The 17,250-nt window shown below is 47.0% G+C and overlaps 1 protein-coding gene across 2 annotated transcripts in view; it reads left to right on the top strand.

Annotated features, from left to right (window-relative positions):
• Positions 1-17,250, top strand: part of l3mbtl2 (L3MBTL histone methyl-lysine binding protein 2) — a 181,256-nt gene that overhangs the window by 139,707 nt on the left and 24,299 nt on the right. For both annotated transcript variants that reach the window (XM_041177803.1, XM_041177802.1), the window contains exon 22: positions 4,949-5,071. The gene's annotated coding sequence lies outside the window, so the exon portion shown is untranslated. The remainder of the gene's footprint in view (positions 1-4,948; positions 5,072-17,250) is intronic.

The raw sequence follows: 17,250 nt of genomic DNA, 5'->3' as shown, positions 1-17,250 counted from the left end.
CTTGGCCAGCTCGGTCAGTAGTGGTGCTACTGAGCCACTTTTGATGGACATTGAAGTCCCCCATCCAGAGTACATTCTGCACCCTCGTCACCCTCAGTGCTTCTTCCAAGTGGTGTTCTACCATGGAGGAGCACCGATTCATCAACTGGGGGAGATGGTACCTGGTAATCAGCAGGAGGTTTCCTTGCCCATGTTTGGCCTGATTCCATGAGACTTCATGGGGTCCAGAGTTGATGTTGGGGACTCCCGAATATAGATCACTGTGTCACCATCTCTAAAGGGGAAGGGCAAACAGACAGAGATCGTGGTATATATTGGTACCAACGACATAGGTAGAAAGAGGGATGAGGTCCTGTAAGCAGAATTTAGGAAGCAGATTAAAAAACAGGACCTCAAAGGTAGTAATCTCTAGATTACTTCCGGTGCCACACGGTAGTCAGTATAGAAATAGGAGGTTAGTCCAGATGAATGTGTGGCTGGAGAGATGGTGCAGGAGAGAGGGCTTTAGATTTCTGAGACATTGGGACCGTTTCTTGGGGCGGTGGGTCCTGTACAAGGCAGGCGGGTTGTACCTGAATTGGAATGGGACCAACATCCTTGCGGGGAGGTTTGCTAGTGCTGTTGAGGGTTAAACTAACTTGGCATGGGGATGAGATCCTGAGAGGAGGTTCAGCAGGGGGAGATGCACAGTCAAAATTGGAAGAGAGAGCAGGTGAGTCTGGGAGGCATAGAAATTATAGACCCACAAGGGAGTTTGGCAAGGTTGGATGGTATTTATTTTAATGCAAGGAGTCTGCCGAATAAGGTAGATGAGTTGAGGGCACAAATTAACACATGGAAGTATGATGTCATTGCTGTCACAGTGACATGGTTGCAAGAGCGGCAGGATTGGCGGCTCAATATTCCAGGACATAGGATCTTCAGGCGAGACAGGGAAGGAAGTACAAGAGGAGGGGGTGTCACAATATTGCTCAAGGAATCAGTTACAGCATTAAGGAGGGATGACGTCTTAGAAGGATCTTCAAATGAAGTCATATGGGTAGAACTGAAGAACAAAAAAGGAGCAATCACATTGCTGGGAGTGTACTAAAGGCCCCCAAACAGTCAAAGAGAAATAGAAGAGCAGATATGTAGGCAAATTTCAGAGAAATGTAAAAATAACAGGGTAGTAATAGTGGGGGATTTCAACTTCCCCACCATTAATTGGGTTAGTCATAGCGTGATAGGTTTGGAGGGAGCGAAATTCTTAAAATGCATCCACGAGAGTTTTTAAGCCAGTACGTAGAAGATCCTACAAGAGAGGGGGCGGTCATGGATTTAATTTTAGGGAATGAAAAGCCGGGCAAGTGGTAGAGGTATCAGTGGGGGAGCATTTTGCAGATAGTGATCATATCTCTGTTAGATTCAAGGTTGTTATGGAAAAGGACAAGGGTGGGCCAGAAATCAGAGTTCTAATTTGGGGGAAGGCTGATTTTAATAAGATCAGATATGATTTGGCCAGAGTGGACTGGGAGCAGCTACTTTTAGGTAAATCTGCATCAGAACAGTGGGACTCATTCAGGAAGGAAATAGGGAGAGCACAAGGCCAACATATTCCAGTAAAGACATAGGGTGGGACCAAATCCAAGGAACCCTGGATGTTGAGGGATATCCAGGATTGGATAAAGAGAAAAAGGGAGGCTTACAGCAGATACCGAGAGCTCAAAACAGCAGAAGCCCTGGAGGAACATAGAATGTGTAGGGGGGGAACTTAAAAAAGAAATTAGGAGAGCAAAAAGGGGGCATGAGGAAACATTGGCAGGTAAAATAAAGGAAAATCCAAAGTTATTTGACAAGTACATTAAGAGTAAGAGGATAACTAGGGAAAGAGCAGGGCCCATTAAGGACCATAGTGGTAATTTGTGTGTGGAGCCGGAAGACGTAGTCAGGGTTCTGAATGGATACTTGGTGTCAGTGTTCACAAGTGAGAGGGACAACGTGGGTATCGAAATCAGGCAGAAGGACTCTGATATAAGTAAAGAAATTAACACAGAAAGGGAGGAGGTTCTAAGTGGTCTGGCAGGCTTAAAAGTAGATAAATCTCCAGACCCGGATGAAATGTATCCCAGGCAAGGGAGGAGATAGCAGGGGCACTGGCAATAATTTTCAATACCTCTCTGGCCACAGGAGAGGTGCCAGAGGACTGGAGGACAGCCAATGTGGTACCATTATTCAAGAAGGGAGGAAGGGATAAACCAGGGAGCTATAGGCCAGTCAGTCTAACCTCAGTGGTGGGGACACTATTGGAAACAGTTCTGAGGGACAGAATTAATCTACACTTGGAGAGGCAGGGATTAATCAAGGACAGTCAGCATGGTTTTGTTAAGGGGAGGTCATGTCTGACCAATTTGATTTAATTTTTTGAAGACATGACCAGGGGTGTAGATGAGGGCAATGCATTTGACGTAGTCTACTTGGACTTCAGCAAGGTTTTTGATAAGATCCTGCATGGGAGACTGATAATGAAGGTAAGAGCCCATGGGATCCAAGGCAATTTGGCAAATTGGATCCAGAATTGGCTGAGTGGCAGGAAGCAGAGGGTGTTTGAGGGGTGTTTTTGTGACTGGATGCCTGTGTCCAGTGGGGTTCCACAGGGATCGGTTTTGGGTCCCTTGCTGTTTGTGGCATATATAAATGATTTAGACTTGAATGTAGGAGGTTTGATCAGTAACTTCGCAGATGACATGAAAATTGGTGAGGTGGTAAATAGTGAGGAGGATAGCCTTGGAATACAGGAGGATATAGACGGGCTGGTCAGATGGGCTGATCAGTGGCAAATGGAATTTAATCCAGATAAGTGTGAGGTGATGCACTTGGTCAGGACAAACAAGGCACAGGAATACACAATGGATGGTAGGACCCTGGGAAGTACCGTGGATCAGACGGACCTTGGTGTGCATGTCCACCCATCCCGTAAGGTAGCAGGACGGGTAGATAAGGTGGTTAAAAAGGCATATGGGATACTTACCTTTATTAGCTGAGGCATAGAATATAAGAATAGGGAGGTTATGCTGGAACTGTATAAAACGCTGGTTAGGCCACAGCTAGAGTATTGCATGCAGTTCTGGAATCCGCATTATAGGAAGGATGTGATTACACTAGTGCGGAGGAGATTTCCCAGAACGTTGCCTGAGCTGGAGAGTTTTAGTTATGAGGAGAGATTGGATAGATTGGGGTTATTTTCCCTGGAGCAGAGGAGATTGAGGGGGGGACATGATTGAGGTGTATAAAATTATGAGGGACATATATAGGGCAGACAGGAAGGAACTTTTCCCCTTGGTGGAGGGATCAATAACCAGGGGGCATAGATTTAGAGGGGATGTGAGGAAGAATTTTTTTTTACCCAGAGGGTGGTAGGAATCTGGAACTCTGCCTGAAAGGCAGAAACCCTCATAACATTTAAGAAGTATTTGGATGTGCACTTGCAATGCCAGCCTAGTGCTGGAAAATGGGATTAGAATAATTAGGTACTAGTTTGACCGGTGCAGACTTGATGGGCCGAAACCTCTATGACACCTCTGCTGTCTGGCGATGGTGGTGTCTGGAACATAGTCATACCCACGGAATCATACCATACAGACAATGTCAGGCTGTTGCTTGACTCGTCTGTGAGACAGCTCACCCAATTTTGGCACAAGCCCCTAGATGTTAGTAAGGAGGACTTTGTAGGGTCGACAAGGCTGGGTTTGCCTTTCTCATTTCCAGTTCCATTCCTTTTAGGCCTTTTAGCATAACTGAGTGGCTTGCTAGGGCATTTAAGAGTCAACCACATTGCTGCTGGTCTGGTCTGGAGTTGCATGTAGACCAGACCAGAAAGGATGGCAGATTTCATTCCCTAAAGGGGGATCTAATGGCCATCATTAGACTTTTAATTCCAGAAGTTTATTGAACTCAATAAGTTGAAACTCAAATTTCACTATCTGCTGTGGTGGGATTCAAACCCAGGTCTCCAGATCACTGGATTACTAGTCCAGTGACAATACCACTACACCACCATCTCAGTCTCCTGTTGTGAAGGAGAAGGAATTTCAGAGTTCAGGCCTAGGCAACAGAAGGCACAGCTAACAATGGTGGAACAATAAAAATCAAGGTCATGTAAGAGGCCAGAATTCGAGCAGTGCAGATATTTCGGAGGACTGTGCAGCTGGAGGAGGTGATAGAGATAGAGAGGGGTGAAGCCAGAGATAGATTTGAAAATAAAGATGAGAATTTTAAAGTTGAGACATCGCTTGACTGGTAGCCAGTGTATGTCAGCGAGTATATGGGTTATGGGTGAATGGGCTTGGTGCAAGTAAGGACACAGGCAGCAGAGTTTTGAATGAATTACTTCATGTTCAACGTTCCCTCCCTGCACCACTGGCGCACAGTAGCAGCAGTGTGTACCATCTACAAGATGCACTGCAGCAACTCACCAAGTCTCCTTCGACAGCAGCTTCCAAACCCATGACCGCTACCACCTAGAAGGACAAGGGCAGCAAATAGATGGGAACATCACCACCTGGAAGTTCCCCTCCAAGCCATTCACCATCCTGACTTGGAAATATATCGCTGTTCCTTCACTGTCTCTGGATCAAAATCCTGGAACTCCCTCCCTAACAGCACTGTGGGTGTACCTACACCACATGGACTGCAGCGGTTCAAGAAGGCAGCTCACCACCACCTTCTGAAGGGCAACTCGGGATAGGCAATAAATGCTGGCCTAGCCAGCGATGCCCACATTCCATGAATGAATAAAGACAACGTTCGCAGAGGGTAGAATGTGGGAGGCCAACCATGAGTGTTTTGGAATATTCAAGGCATGGATGAGGGTTTCGGCAGTAAATGAGCTGAGACAGGGATGAAGTTGGATGATACGGAGGTGGAATCGGCGATCTTAGTGACTTAATGTGTTACTGATCATCCCTCCTAGTGTCTAACCATCCTCAGGACTCAAGGAGTGTGAAAGACTGTGAATGATGGAGGAAGTACAGCTGTGGACAGTGTTGATGCATTTAAAGAAGGGACGGTCAAGATGATTCAGCTTCACTCTTCAGTAAGTATAATAATTTGTTTCAATTCCTTAGTGAATGTAATATAATAAGATAACAGAATGGAATGGTTAGATCATGCACAGCAGTAGTTCTGATTTGTACAGAGGAACTCTCTTACCTGAAAAGTAAACTCCAAATAGAATTAAAACCCATGGGATCACATCTGCCGATTACAAAAGTGAATGACCCCACCAGCACTTACACACAAACTGCAGCGGTTCAAGAAAGCAGCTCAACACCACCTTTCTCAAGGGCAGTTAGGGATGGGCAATAAATACTGGCCTAGCCAAGCAATGCCCACATCCCATGAACAAATATAAATAAAAACCCAAACAGACTCTCATGTAGAATTACACAGTACTTTCAGTGCAGAAACAGGCTAGTGGCCCCAGTGTTTATGTTCCACATGGGCTTCCTCTCACCCTATTTTGTGTATCCTTCTATTCCTTTCTCTCTCCTAGGCTTATCTAGGAGCTTACCTCAGAAGCTTCTATGATATTGGTAGCAGGTTCAACATTTTGGGTAAAGATGTTTCTCCTGGTTTATTCATTGGATTTATTAGTGAGCCTCTGTCTTATTTTTTTATGACCCCCTAGTTTGGGACTCTCCCCAAAACTGAAACCATTTTCTTTCTTTCTGCCCTATCAAAACCCCTTCATAATTTTAAAAGCCTCTATCGGGTCAGCCCTCAGCTTTCTCTTTACTAGAGGAAAGAGTCCCAGCCTGTTCAAACTTTCCTGATGGTTATTACTTTACAGTTATGGTATTTTAAGACTGTACCGAGACAACAGGACAGGTTATCCGCAAAATAACGAGTTGTATTGGAATTTTCTTGACCTGTAGTATTTCCCAACTTAAATGCCTCTCATCGTTTTTGCCACTTGAGCTCTTTAACCCGGTGCATCCTTAAGTTTCACTGCCTCCTTTCTCCAGTTAAAATGCTGAAGTCCCTGAAATGCATCATGGTATCACTGCGTGCCGGAGTTATCGATAGCCCAAACAATTATATCTCTTTGAATAAAGTAGTCTATCCTGATATTTGTTTGAAATATACTCCTTTTTGTTTATTCTGATATATATCTTCTGGTCCTTTTTTGGGGCTTATTTTGAAGTACTTTTCTTATTTTGAAGGATTATTCTGTATTTGCCTTAACAATACCATTGAACGTTTAAATGATTAATTAGGTTCCCCATTCTAGTCTGCAAACCACGAGTTTTTACAAATTTATTCGGTCATAGGATGAGGGCATCAATGGCAAGGCCGGTATTTGTTGCCCATCCCTAATTGCCCATGAACTGAGTGGCTTGCTCAGCCATTTCAGAGGGTGGTTAAGAGTCAACCACATTTCTGTGGGTCTGGAGTCACATGTCAACCAGAGCAGGATTTCCTTCCCTCAGGAGATATTAGTGATCCAGATGGGTTTTTATGACGATCAATAATGATTTCATGGACTGAGACAAGCTTTTAATTCCAGATTTTATTAATGGCATTTAAACTCCACCAGCTGCTGTGAACCCATGTTCTCGGAACATTAGCCTGGGCTCCAGAGTACTAGTCTAGTGATATTATCACTACACCATTGTCTCCCTTGTTCCTCTAGTCTTTCCTCATAATCTGTAGATTTAGGACCAGTAGAGTTGCTATCCTCTGTACCAGTTACATTTGCATCTTACCGTGAGAGTCTGAATCACAGCATTGTTTGGGGAGCGGTGGATTTAGTTGGTCCATCAAGCCTGCCCCACACTTTTGATGGCTGGAGCCTCATGACTAGCTTCTTCCTCTCTCCATCCCTTCCCCCTCTTACCCCCTACAGCCGTGCAAAATGTTGGAAGAGGCCAAAACCAGGAGTAAACCCAGACCAAATAAGGAGAATGATACTCTGGGAAATCTCCCTCTGACCTGACCAAGTGATCGAACCCCATACCAGGAGGTCACATGGACCAAGTGTTATCTATAAAGCCATTTGCCTTCTATATGATGTCATCTCTGCCCAAGGCAAGAATTGGCTCAGCTCCCTGTTGAAGACGTGAAGAGAATCAGCCAGCAATGCATTTCAGAGGCTCACTACTCTCTGGAAAAAAAAATCAGAACATCCCAGTCTATTCCGACTCTTGCATAGTTTAAACTCATGACCTCTGATCCTTCACAATGTGTTAATCTCTCAATGGGGATGCTATCCAGGCCTTTAGTTATTGATAGACCTCCCTCAGGTCACCTCTAAGTCTATGCTGCTCTAAAATGAATAGATCAGATTCCTTCGGCCCACTTGAGTGACTGAGGTTCTTTAAGCTCTGAACAGGAATGTGGTGTCAAACTTGGGCAAGAGCTACAAAACATCAGGAAGAGCAACCAAAAGCTTAACAAGAACAAGTGCGTGCTCATTGTGAGCTTAATTCACTTTTGTAGCCGGCACAGTACAAGATTCAGGTGTGAAACCTTGTGACAAGGAGATTACTTAGGGACAAGATGGGGAAAGATCACTGCAGCCCGTATGGCTAGACCCCTACATCCCGGCCATCTACCCTCCATTCTGTTCTCCCTCAGGTACTTATCCAAAATTGAGGCTCCACAAAACGAAATGCAAAGATATCTTCAGATGATGATGTAGCCCAGAGAGAACTTTCCAGACCCCTCTATCAGGTTCTGAAGTCTAAGGTCATGGTTGGAGAAGAATGCAATGAGCAGGTATAATCATTGCCAAGAGTTGAAAACCACTAATTCAAAGAAAGCAGCACTTGCTTTTCCAGATACAGAACATTATTCTAATGGGGACACTGCAGAACGCTGCGGTGCAGTGGGATCTGGGTGTCCTTATACATGAATCACAAAAAATTAGCATGCAGTACAGCAAATAATTAAGACAAATAGAATGTTGGTCTTTATTGCAAAGGGAATGGTGTATAAAAGTAAGGAAGTCTTGTTACAACTGTACAGGGCATTGGTGAGACTGGAGTACTGTGTACAGTTTTGGCTTCCTTACTTAAGGAGAGACATGCTTGCATTGGAAGCAGTTCAGGGAAGGTTCACTCAGCTGATTCCTGGGATGAAGGAGTTGTCTTATGAGGAAAAGTTGAGCAGGTTGGGACTTTACTCATTGGGGTTTAGAAGAATGTGAGGTGATCTCATTGAAACATATAAGATCCTGAGGGGGCTTGACAGGGTGGATGCTGAGAGGGTGTTTCAGTGAGTATGTAGTACTCTGTTGATTAAGAGCAGAGATGTAGATCCTTCCAAACTCGAAGCAGACATGCTTCAAGGAAATTGCTGTAATTAGGGATGAATTCTAATTTTTAACATTCTAATTTTTGAAGAAGACAGAATTGTAATTCCTCACAGAATACAAAAAGAGTTCCAAAAACAATTCGGGAAGCACGGTAATATTGCAATACACGGGTGACAGAAGGGACCTGAGATGATTGGCCTGTGAACCAGGACATTACTAATCTAATGGAAGTTTGTACCTCAGGGCTCATTAGCATAAACACCAGATGAACTTACCAAAGGGTCATCGCGTGGACTGGTTGTTGAGCCAAATGGCCCATTTCTGTGCCATATATATTCTAATAACTTGAAGGAACAGCAGGTTTGGTGATGAAAAGGCTAAACTCTATTTAGGAGATATGTAGAGGTGCTGGCATGCTAAATGTGATCTCTCCGTCAGAAGCCCCGCCCACAGGATTACTTGTGCAATAAGCTTATTGGTTGAAGCCCCCATAATTGCATCACGATTGACTGGAGGGAGGGACAATACATCTAGTTACTACACTTCCTTCCCCATTAAATTCCTCACATTTACAATTTTAAAAAATGTCAGAAAATGCAGCAAACATTTGTACAGTTTCTGGAATAAAATGGTCATAAGTCATCAGACACAAGTGTTCTTGGCCATCCTTGTAAAACCAAGTCTTTGAATTTTGACAGTACTGGGTCTCTGTTCGTCCAATTCTTGGTCTGTTTGGCACAAACAGGTGCTGAATCCAAGAAATTTAACAATAACACTAACTCTTGTGGAACGGGTGTATTGACAAGACTATCCAGTAACTGAAGCTGACTAAGCGCACCCGCATTGGCTATATGCGAGCTAGGGCGGTACATGAATGTGTACTCGTAAGCTGATAGTATTAAACCCCAATGTCGGATTCTCGCTGAAGCTATAGGTGGAATGGCTTTGTCTTCACTGAACAAACTTGTCAGCGGCTTATGGTCAGACTTAAGCCCGTGTAGGTATTGGTGAAACCTCTTGACACCAAATACAATGGACAATCCTTCTGTTTCCAACCGAGAGTAGCCCTTTTCAGCTTGGGAAAGTGTTCTTGAAAGGTAGCCAATGGGTCTTTCGGATCCGTCCTCCATTTGGTGTGAAAGAACGGCTCTTACACCATAAGGAGAAGCATCACGCGTCAACACTGGCTCTTCAGATGGGTCATAACGTACTAATAAGCGTGATGAATGAAGCAATTTCTTCACTGTTACAAAGGCTTCTTCTTACTGTGATCCCATGACCAGCGGTGGTTCTTCCTCAGCAACAGGTATAGTGGTGCCGGTACAGTGGATAGATTAGGTAAAAGACAGCTATAGTAATTAATCATAGCTAGGAAAGATTTCAGCTCTGTCACATTAGAGGGTAATGGTGCATCTTTAATTGCTTGGACCTTGTCTTCAACAGGATGCAACCCCATAGTATCCACTCTGTGACCCAGTGGCTGACCTCCGATGCTTGAAATGTGCATTTTTCTTGCTTCAAACGCACACCTGCTTCCATAAATCTTCTCAGCGCTTCCTCATGCTTTGGCTAAATGTTCAGCTTCGGTCAGTCTGGTGATGAGAACGTCACCTAAGTACATGACCACATGTGGAAGTCCCTGCAGGAGACTCTCCAAGGTTTGCTGTAAAATAGCACGTGCTGACGAAACTCCAAAAGGTAATCGGTGTCCCCAGACTCTTAGTATTCAGGTAACTTTCAGATTTGCCACAAAGGTTGAAATGGACCCTCCTAGAGCACAAACTCTGGAATTAAACTTGAAGCGCTGCATGATCATAAACAGTAATGGGCTGAAAGTGCGATTTCGCGAGTTCCACTAACTCGCTGTACAACTTAGAACTGGGTGTGTTTGGGGCAGTCAGGCTTCGAATCACTTCCATGTGCACTCAGCAGGATAGCTTCACAGCAGTAATCTCGTTCGCAATGAAATAGAACCCGAGTCACTCGACGCACTGACTCCAATCTTCAACATTATCATCGTACGAATCGATTCTTCCAAACAGCGGCATGACTGGTAAAAATTACTCAGCTTCGTTTTACTCACATCAGCCAGCAGCAGAAGTCGGTTTTATCCTCATCACCAAATGTAATAACTTGATGGAGCAGTAGGTTCGGTGAAGAAAAGGCTAAACTTTATTCAGGAGACATGTAGAGGCGCTTGCACCACTAGGCACGATCTCTCTGTCGGAAGCCCCACCCACAGGATTACCCGCTCAATAAGCTGATTGGTCGAAGCCCCCGTAATCTCATCACATGATGAGCGATTGACAAGAGGGAGGGACAATACATCCAGTTACTACAGTAGTGACAGACTATTTGTTCAGAGATCTGCCCTTTCATGTGCAAGTAGTAATTATTCAAACAGCAAAAATCCACATTCTGTAGAAAAAAAAATCAGAAGTGGTGTTCAGTGATGGTGAGTCTTGGGCTGAGAGCATACATTCCGCTGGCTTGTGGAAAAATGAAACTTTAAGCAGTCCTTCTAGACTATTCTATCACAAATCTATTGATCTCACTAAATTAACAGGAGCTGAGAACCAAATTAGTACGTCTGTGGACAGTGGTCAAGATGCTGACTTGGGTTTACTAGTCAGCTGGAGGATGTTCTTGCAGTTCAGTTCAGGGACACCAGGTCTATTCCAGCATTGTCATTAAAGGCAGCCTCTGCAAGACTAGCTGTTGTCATAAAATAATCAAGGCCAGGCATCCAGAAGAAGCAGCAAAATGGTTAGTATATTTGTACCGTTACCAGAACTAGCCATAGAAAAGAATGGTATGCATATTTCCCGATGGATGGAGAGACCTACATTTACATAGCACCTTTCACGACCACCGGATGTCCCAAGGCACCTTACAGCTAACAAACTATGTTTGAAGGACAGTCACTGTTGTAATGTAGGAAATATGGCAGATCACTTGTGCACAGTGAGCGCCTACAAACAGGAATGTGATAATGAGCAGAAAATCTGTCTTTGTGATATTGACTGAGGGATAAGTATTGGCCAGGACACCAGGGATAACACGCTTCCCTTCTTTGCAATAGTACCATTGAGTCATTTATATTCACCTGAAAGGACAGACAGGGCAAGGGCCTCTGTTTAACATCTCACCTGAAAGGCAGTACAGCACTCCCTCAGTACTGCACTGAAGTGTCGGCTTGAATTTTTTTTCGTGCTTGAAGTCCTGAACTGGGACTTGAACCCACAACCTTCTGACTCGGAGGCAAGAATGCTATCCCCAAACACAAATGGGCTTATGCAATTTAAAAATAGACACTCAGAACTACATCAGAAACAAAGACACCCTAGGAAAATTAGAGAACCAGATTTTTAGGATATGTTCTGTACAAACTCAAATTATTTCAACACGGACAATCCATCAGCTAAGCTTAAGCTTAAAAAGCAAACTGAGTGTCAGACAGAAAGTCACCGCGACAAGGTCAGGTCAAGAATAAAAGGAAGCCGGATAGTTACTGAGTTATGTAAAACGGCGATGTACTAACACCAATATTTAAACCCTTGGATTTTCCTCCGTTAATCCATTCCAAACTAAATTACACACACACACTCTTTGCCATCGATATGCAAGTCCTGTTCGGCCTTCGCAAATGTGAAGAATTCCTTCACCGTGTATGTGGAAAACTTGCATATCGATAGCAATGCTGTGTTCATGTGCTCATTTGACATTTCTAGCCTATTCAGCAATGTTCCACTTAAGGAAGTCATAGATATTTGTGCAGCAGCACTATATCATGGCAACCTAGACCTGTCACCATTGCATGAATCCATATTCACTGAACTTATGAACTTGGCAACTCGCACAGTTCATAACTGTGTTATGCCTAAATAGTTGGTGTTGCCATGGGATCCCCTCTAGGCCCAGCTCTCACAAACATCTTTGTTGGGTTCCATGAGAAACGTGTCTTCGATGGAATGACACGTAACCTCCTACCTCTCGCATATTTCCGATATGTGGATGATATATTTGCTATATTTAAATCCGCAGCTGCATGTAATAATTTCATTACATGTCTTAATGGGCTCCAACCTGTGCTCAAATCCATCTGTGAAATGGAGCAGTCAAATGAGCTCCCCTTTCTTGATGTGTGAGTTGAGAAATCTGCCAGGGGGTTCTCTACCACGGTCTCTCACACACACACAGAGTTGTGGGTCCTGAGGTGACTAAAAAGTCCGGACTCTCTGCCACAGGGGGGCAAATAGTGTTTGAGGAGGTGGGTGGGGGGGATGCTCGGATTTTGCTCCGCTCCTTCCACTGTTTGCATGTGGTCTCTACCTGGGTCTGTCGGAGACGTTCCAAGTGGTTGGCACCTTCACAGATGCTTCTTCTCCAGTTTGGTCAGTCTCGAGCAAGAGATTCCCACAGATCGGTGGGGATCTTACATCAGGGAGGCTTTGAGGACGTCCCTGAAATGTTTCCTCTGCCCTCCTGCTAACCGCTTGCCGTGACGGAGCTGGGAGTCGAGAGTTTGTTTTGGGAGTTTTGTGCCAGGCATGTGGACGATGTGGCTCACCCAACGTAGCTGAGTAACCATAACCAGTGCCTCGATACTGGGGATGTTGGCCTGAGAGAGGACACTGATGTCGGGGCACCTCTCCTGCCATTGAATTTACAGCATTTTGCCGAGGCGTCTCTGGTGATCTTTCTCCAGGGATTTAAGATGTCTGCTGTACTTTGTCCGTGTCTCTCTGACTCATACAGGAGGGCAGGTAGCACTGCAGCCCTGTCGACCACGAGCTTGGGACTGGGTTTCAGGTCTTTGTCATCAAACACTCTTCCCCTCAGTGAGCTGAAGGCTGTGCTGGCGCACTGGGGGCCATGTTGAGTTTCATCATCAGTGTCTGCCTCATGGAGAGGAGGCTGCCTAGGTGTGAGAAATGATCATCATTGCCCAATGGTTCCCCATGGATCTTGATAGTGGGGGTGGTGGGAGGGGCGGGGCAGGGTAAGTGTTGTGCAGCGGGAGCAGGGGGGGTAATTGTTGTGCAGGGGTAAGTATTGTAAAGGGGGGTAAGTATTGTGCGGGGGGGTGTAAGTGTTGTGCAGGGGGTAAGTATTGTGCGGGGGAGATAAGTGTTGTGCAGTGGGAGCAGGAGGGGTAAGTATTGTGCAGGGGGGTAAGTGTTGTGCAGGGGGGTAAGTATTGTGCGGGGGGGTTAAGTATTGTGCAGGGGGTAAGTATTGTGCGGGGGGGATAAGTGTTGTGCAGCGGGAGCATTGGGGGTAAATATTGTGCAGGGGGGTAAGTGTTGTGCAGGGGGGTAAGTATTGTGCAGGGGGTAAGTGTTGTGCAGGGGGGATAAGTGTTGTGCGGGGGGGATAAGTGTTGTGCAGGGGGGTAAGTGTTGTGCGGGGGGGTAAGTGTTGTGCAGGGGGGTAAGTGTTGTGCAGGGGGGTAAGTGTTGTGCAGGGGGGTAAGTATTGTGCAGGGGGGTAAGTATTGTGCAGGGGGGATAAGTGTTGTGCGGGGGGGATAAGTGTTGTGCGGGGGGGTAAGTGTTGTGCGGGGGGGTAAGTATTGTGCAGGGGGTAAGTGTTGTGCAGGGGGGATAAGTGTTGTGCGGGGGGGATAAGTGTTGTGCAGGGGGGTAAGTGTTGTGCAGGGGGGTAAGTGTTGTGCAGGGGGGTAAGTGTTGTGCAGGGGGGTAAGTATTGTGCAGGGGGGTAAGTATTGTGCAGGGGGTAAGTATTGTGCAGGGGGGTAAGTATTGTGCAGGGGGGTAAGTATTGTGCAGGGGGTAAGTATTGTGCAGGGGGGTAAGTATTGTGCAGGGGGTAAGTATTGTGCAGGGGGGTAAGTGTTGTGCGGGGGTGTAAGTGTTGTGCAGGGGGGTAAGTGTTGTGCGGGGGGGTAAGTGTTGTGCGGGGGTGTAAGTATTGTGCAGGGGGGTAAGTATTGTGCAGGGGGTAAGTATTGTGCAGGGGGGTAAGTATTGTGCAGGGGGTAAGTGTTGTGCGGGGGGGTAAGTGTTGTGCGGGGGGGTAAGTGTTGTGCAGGGGGTAAGTGTTGTGCAGGGGGGTAAGTGTTGTGCAGGGGGTAAGTATTGTGCAGGGGGGTAAGTGTTGTGCAGGGGGTAAGTGTTGTGCAGGGGGTAAGTGTTGTGCGGGGGGGTAAGTGTTGTGCGGGGGGGTAAGTGTTGTGCAGGGGGTAAGTATTGTGCAGGGGGGTAAGTGTTGTGCAGGGGGGTAAGTGTTGTGCGGGTGGGGTAAGTGTTGTGCGGGGTGGGGTAAGTGTTGTGCAGGGGGTAAGTGTTGTGCGGGGTGGGGTAAGTGTTGTGCAGGGGGTAAGTGTTGTGCAGGGGGTAAGTGTTGTGCAGGGGGGTAAGTGTTGTGCGGGGTGGGGTAAGTGTTGTGCAGGGGGGTAAGTGTTGTGCGGTGGGGTAAGTGTTGTGCGGGGGGGTAAGTGTTGTGCGGGGGGGTAAGTGTTGTGCAGGGGTGTAAGTGTTGTGCAGGGGGGTAAGTGTTGTGCGGTGGGGTAAGTGTTGTGCAGGGGGTAAGTGTTGTGCAGGGGGTAAGTGTTGTGCGGGGGGTAAGTGTTGTGCGGTGGGGTAAGTGTTGTGCGGGGGGGTAAGTGTTGTGCGGGGGGGTAAGTGTTGTGCGGGGTGGGGTAAGTGTTGTGCGGGGGGGTAAGTGTTGTGCGGGGGGGTAAGTGTTGTGCGGGGTGGGGTAAGTGTTGTGCGGGGTGGGGTAAGTGTTGTGCGGGGGGGTAAGTGTTGTGCGGGGTGGGGTAAGTGTTGTGCGGGGGGGTAAGTGTTGTGCGGGGTGGGGTAAGTGTTGTGCGGGGGGGTAAGTGTTGTGCGGGGGGGTAAGTGTTGTGCGGGGTGGGGTAAGTGTTGTGCAGGGGGTAAGTGTTGTGCGGGGTGGATAAGTGTTGTGCAGGGGGTAAGTGTTGTGCGGGGGGGTAAGTGTTGTGCGGGGGGGTAAGTGTTGTGCGGGGTGGGGTAAGTGTTGTGCGGTGGGGTAAGTGTTGTGCAGGGGGGGTAAGTGTTGTGCAGGGGGGGTAAGTGTTGTGCAGGGGGGGTAAGTGTTGTGCGGGGTGGGGTAAGTGTTGTGCAGGGGGGTAAGTGTTGTGCAGGGGGTAAGTGTTGTGCGGGGGGGGTAAGTGTTGTGCGGGGGGGTAAGTGTTGTGCGGGGGACCTTTGTCTTCCGCATGTTTAGCCTACAGCCCATTCCTTCCTACCCCTCTGTGAATGTGTCGACCATAGTTTGGAGCTTGGCCTCTGAGTGTGCGCATAGGCCAGTGTCGTCAGTGCACTGCAGCTCGATGGGGGCTGGGGTGATCTCGGTTCTGGGATGGAGGTGGTGTAGCTCGAGACGTTTCCTGTTCATCCTGTAGAGTAGCTCCATTCTGATGGGGAGCTTCACAGAGATGCTGCAGTGAGGAAGATGGAAAAGAGCGTTGGCACAATGCCAGAGACTTGCTTGACCCCAATTTGCACTCGTATTGGGTCTGCAGGTCGGTTGGTAAAGATCACAGCTCACATGTCATCATGCAGCAGGCAGAGAATGGGGACAAATATCTGCAGGCAGATTTGAGGAGGATGCTCCTCTGTCCCGCCCGGTTGATAGAGTCAAAGGCCTTTGTGAAGTCAAAGAAGGTCATGAATAGAGGTTACTGCTGCTCTTGGTATTTTCCTGGGTCTTGTCTTCCTGTGAAGACCATGTCCACTGTGCCGCTCGATGGACAGAATCCACATTGTGGCTCTGGTAGGAACTCTTCAGCCAGGAGAAGAAGTCGATTTGAGAAGTACTCTTGCAGCCACCTCCCTTGTGGTGTTCAGCAGAGATACCCCACTGTGGTTACTCCAGTTGGTCTGGTCTCCTTTTTTTTTGAAGTTGGTCATGATTTTGATGTCTCGGAGATCCCCTGGCCTGCTCTCCTCCTTCCAGATCGGGTGGTGGTGGTTGTTGGCGGGGGGGGTTGATCTCATGTATTTGTGCCAAGGGTACTTCTCCGCTGTATTTTAGGATTTTGCTGGGAGTTCTGGCTGCTCCTTGTCGGTTCTTAGCTGTCAGGTGAGCTTTTCGACCTCATGTTGGGCAGGGATTGTGCTGAGGGGCTGGTGGGTAGCATGCCGTGGAATGTGGTCAAGGGCACTCATGTTGAGGACTGAGTCTCAGTTGAGGAGACCCTTGAATTGCTCCTTCCAACAAGCGCTGACTGCCTCTCTGTCCTTGATAAGCGCCACTCCGTTCTGAGCTCTCAGTGGGGTCGGTCCTTGGCTGCTTGGGTTATAAATGTTCTTGACATCACTGAAGAATCCTCGCAGGTCATGGCTGTCGGTGAGTTGCTGTATTTCCTGCATTCTTTCCACCTACTGTCTGTTCTTCAGGTCGTGGGCTTTTGCTGGACCTCGGCCTTCATTTGTCTGGAGACCTGCTTTCTTCCCCTCGAATTTCGGTGGTGATTCTAGTTCAGGAACGCCTGGATCTCCTGGTCATTCTCGCCAAACCAGTCTTGGTGTTTCCTGCTGGAGAAACCAAGAGTATTCTCGCAGGTGCTCATTACGTAGATTTAAGGACAGACCAGGAACTGTGGACATTGTGGTTCCTGTTTGTTGAGCATCACCAGGTTGCTTATGAGGTGCTGTCTGAGTAGGTCTTTCTTCACAGAGTCCTTGAGTCGATCGACATTGATATTCTTGTGGCAACACAAACACAAACATACACACATGCACGTACACACACACACACACACACACACACACACACAGACCACAAACATACATAGACACACACATACAGCACAGACATGCACTACACACACACACTGACACACATGCCACACACACATGCCCCACACACAGAACGCACCACACAGACACCACACACACAGACACACATGCACCCCACACACATGCACTCCACATGCACCACACACACCACTTGCACTACGCACA

This window comes from Carcharodon carcharias, chromosome 31 (assembly GCF_017639515.1).
Source record: "Carcharodon carcharias isolate sCarCar2 chromosome 31, sCarCar2.pri, whole genome shotgun sequence".
Classification (NCBI taxonomy): domain Eukaryota; kingdom Metazoa; phylum Chordata; class Chondrichthyes; order Lamniformes; family Lamnidae; genus Carcharodon; species Carcharodon carcharias.
The sequence above is the reverse complement of the archived record's forward strand: the minus strand, read 5'-3'. Positions and strand labels throughout refer to the sequence as shown.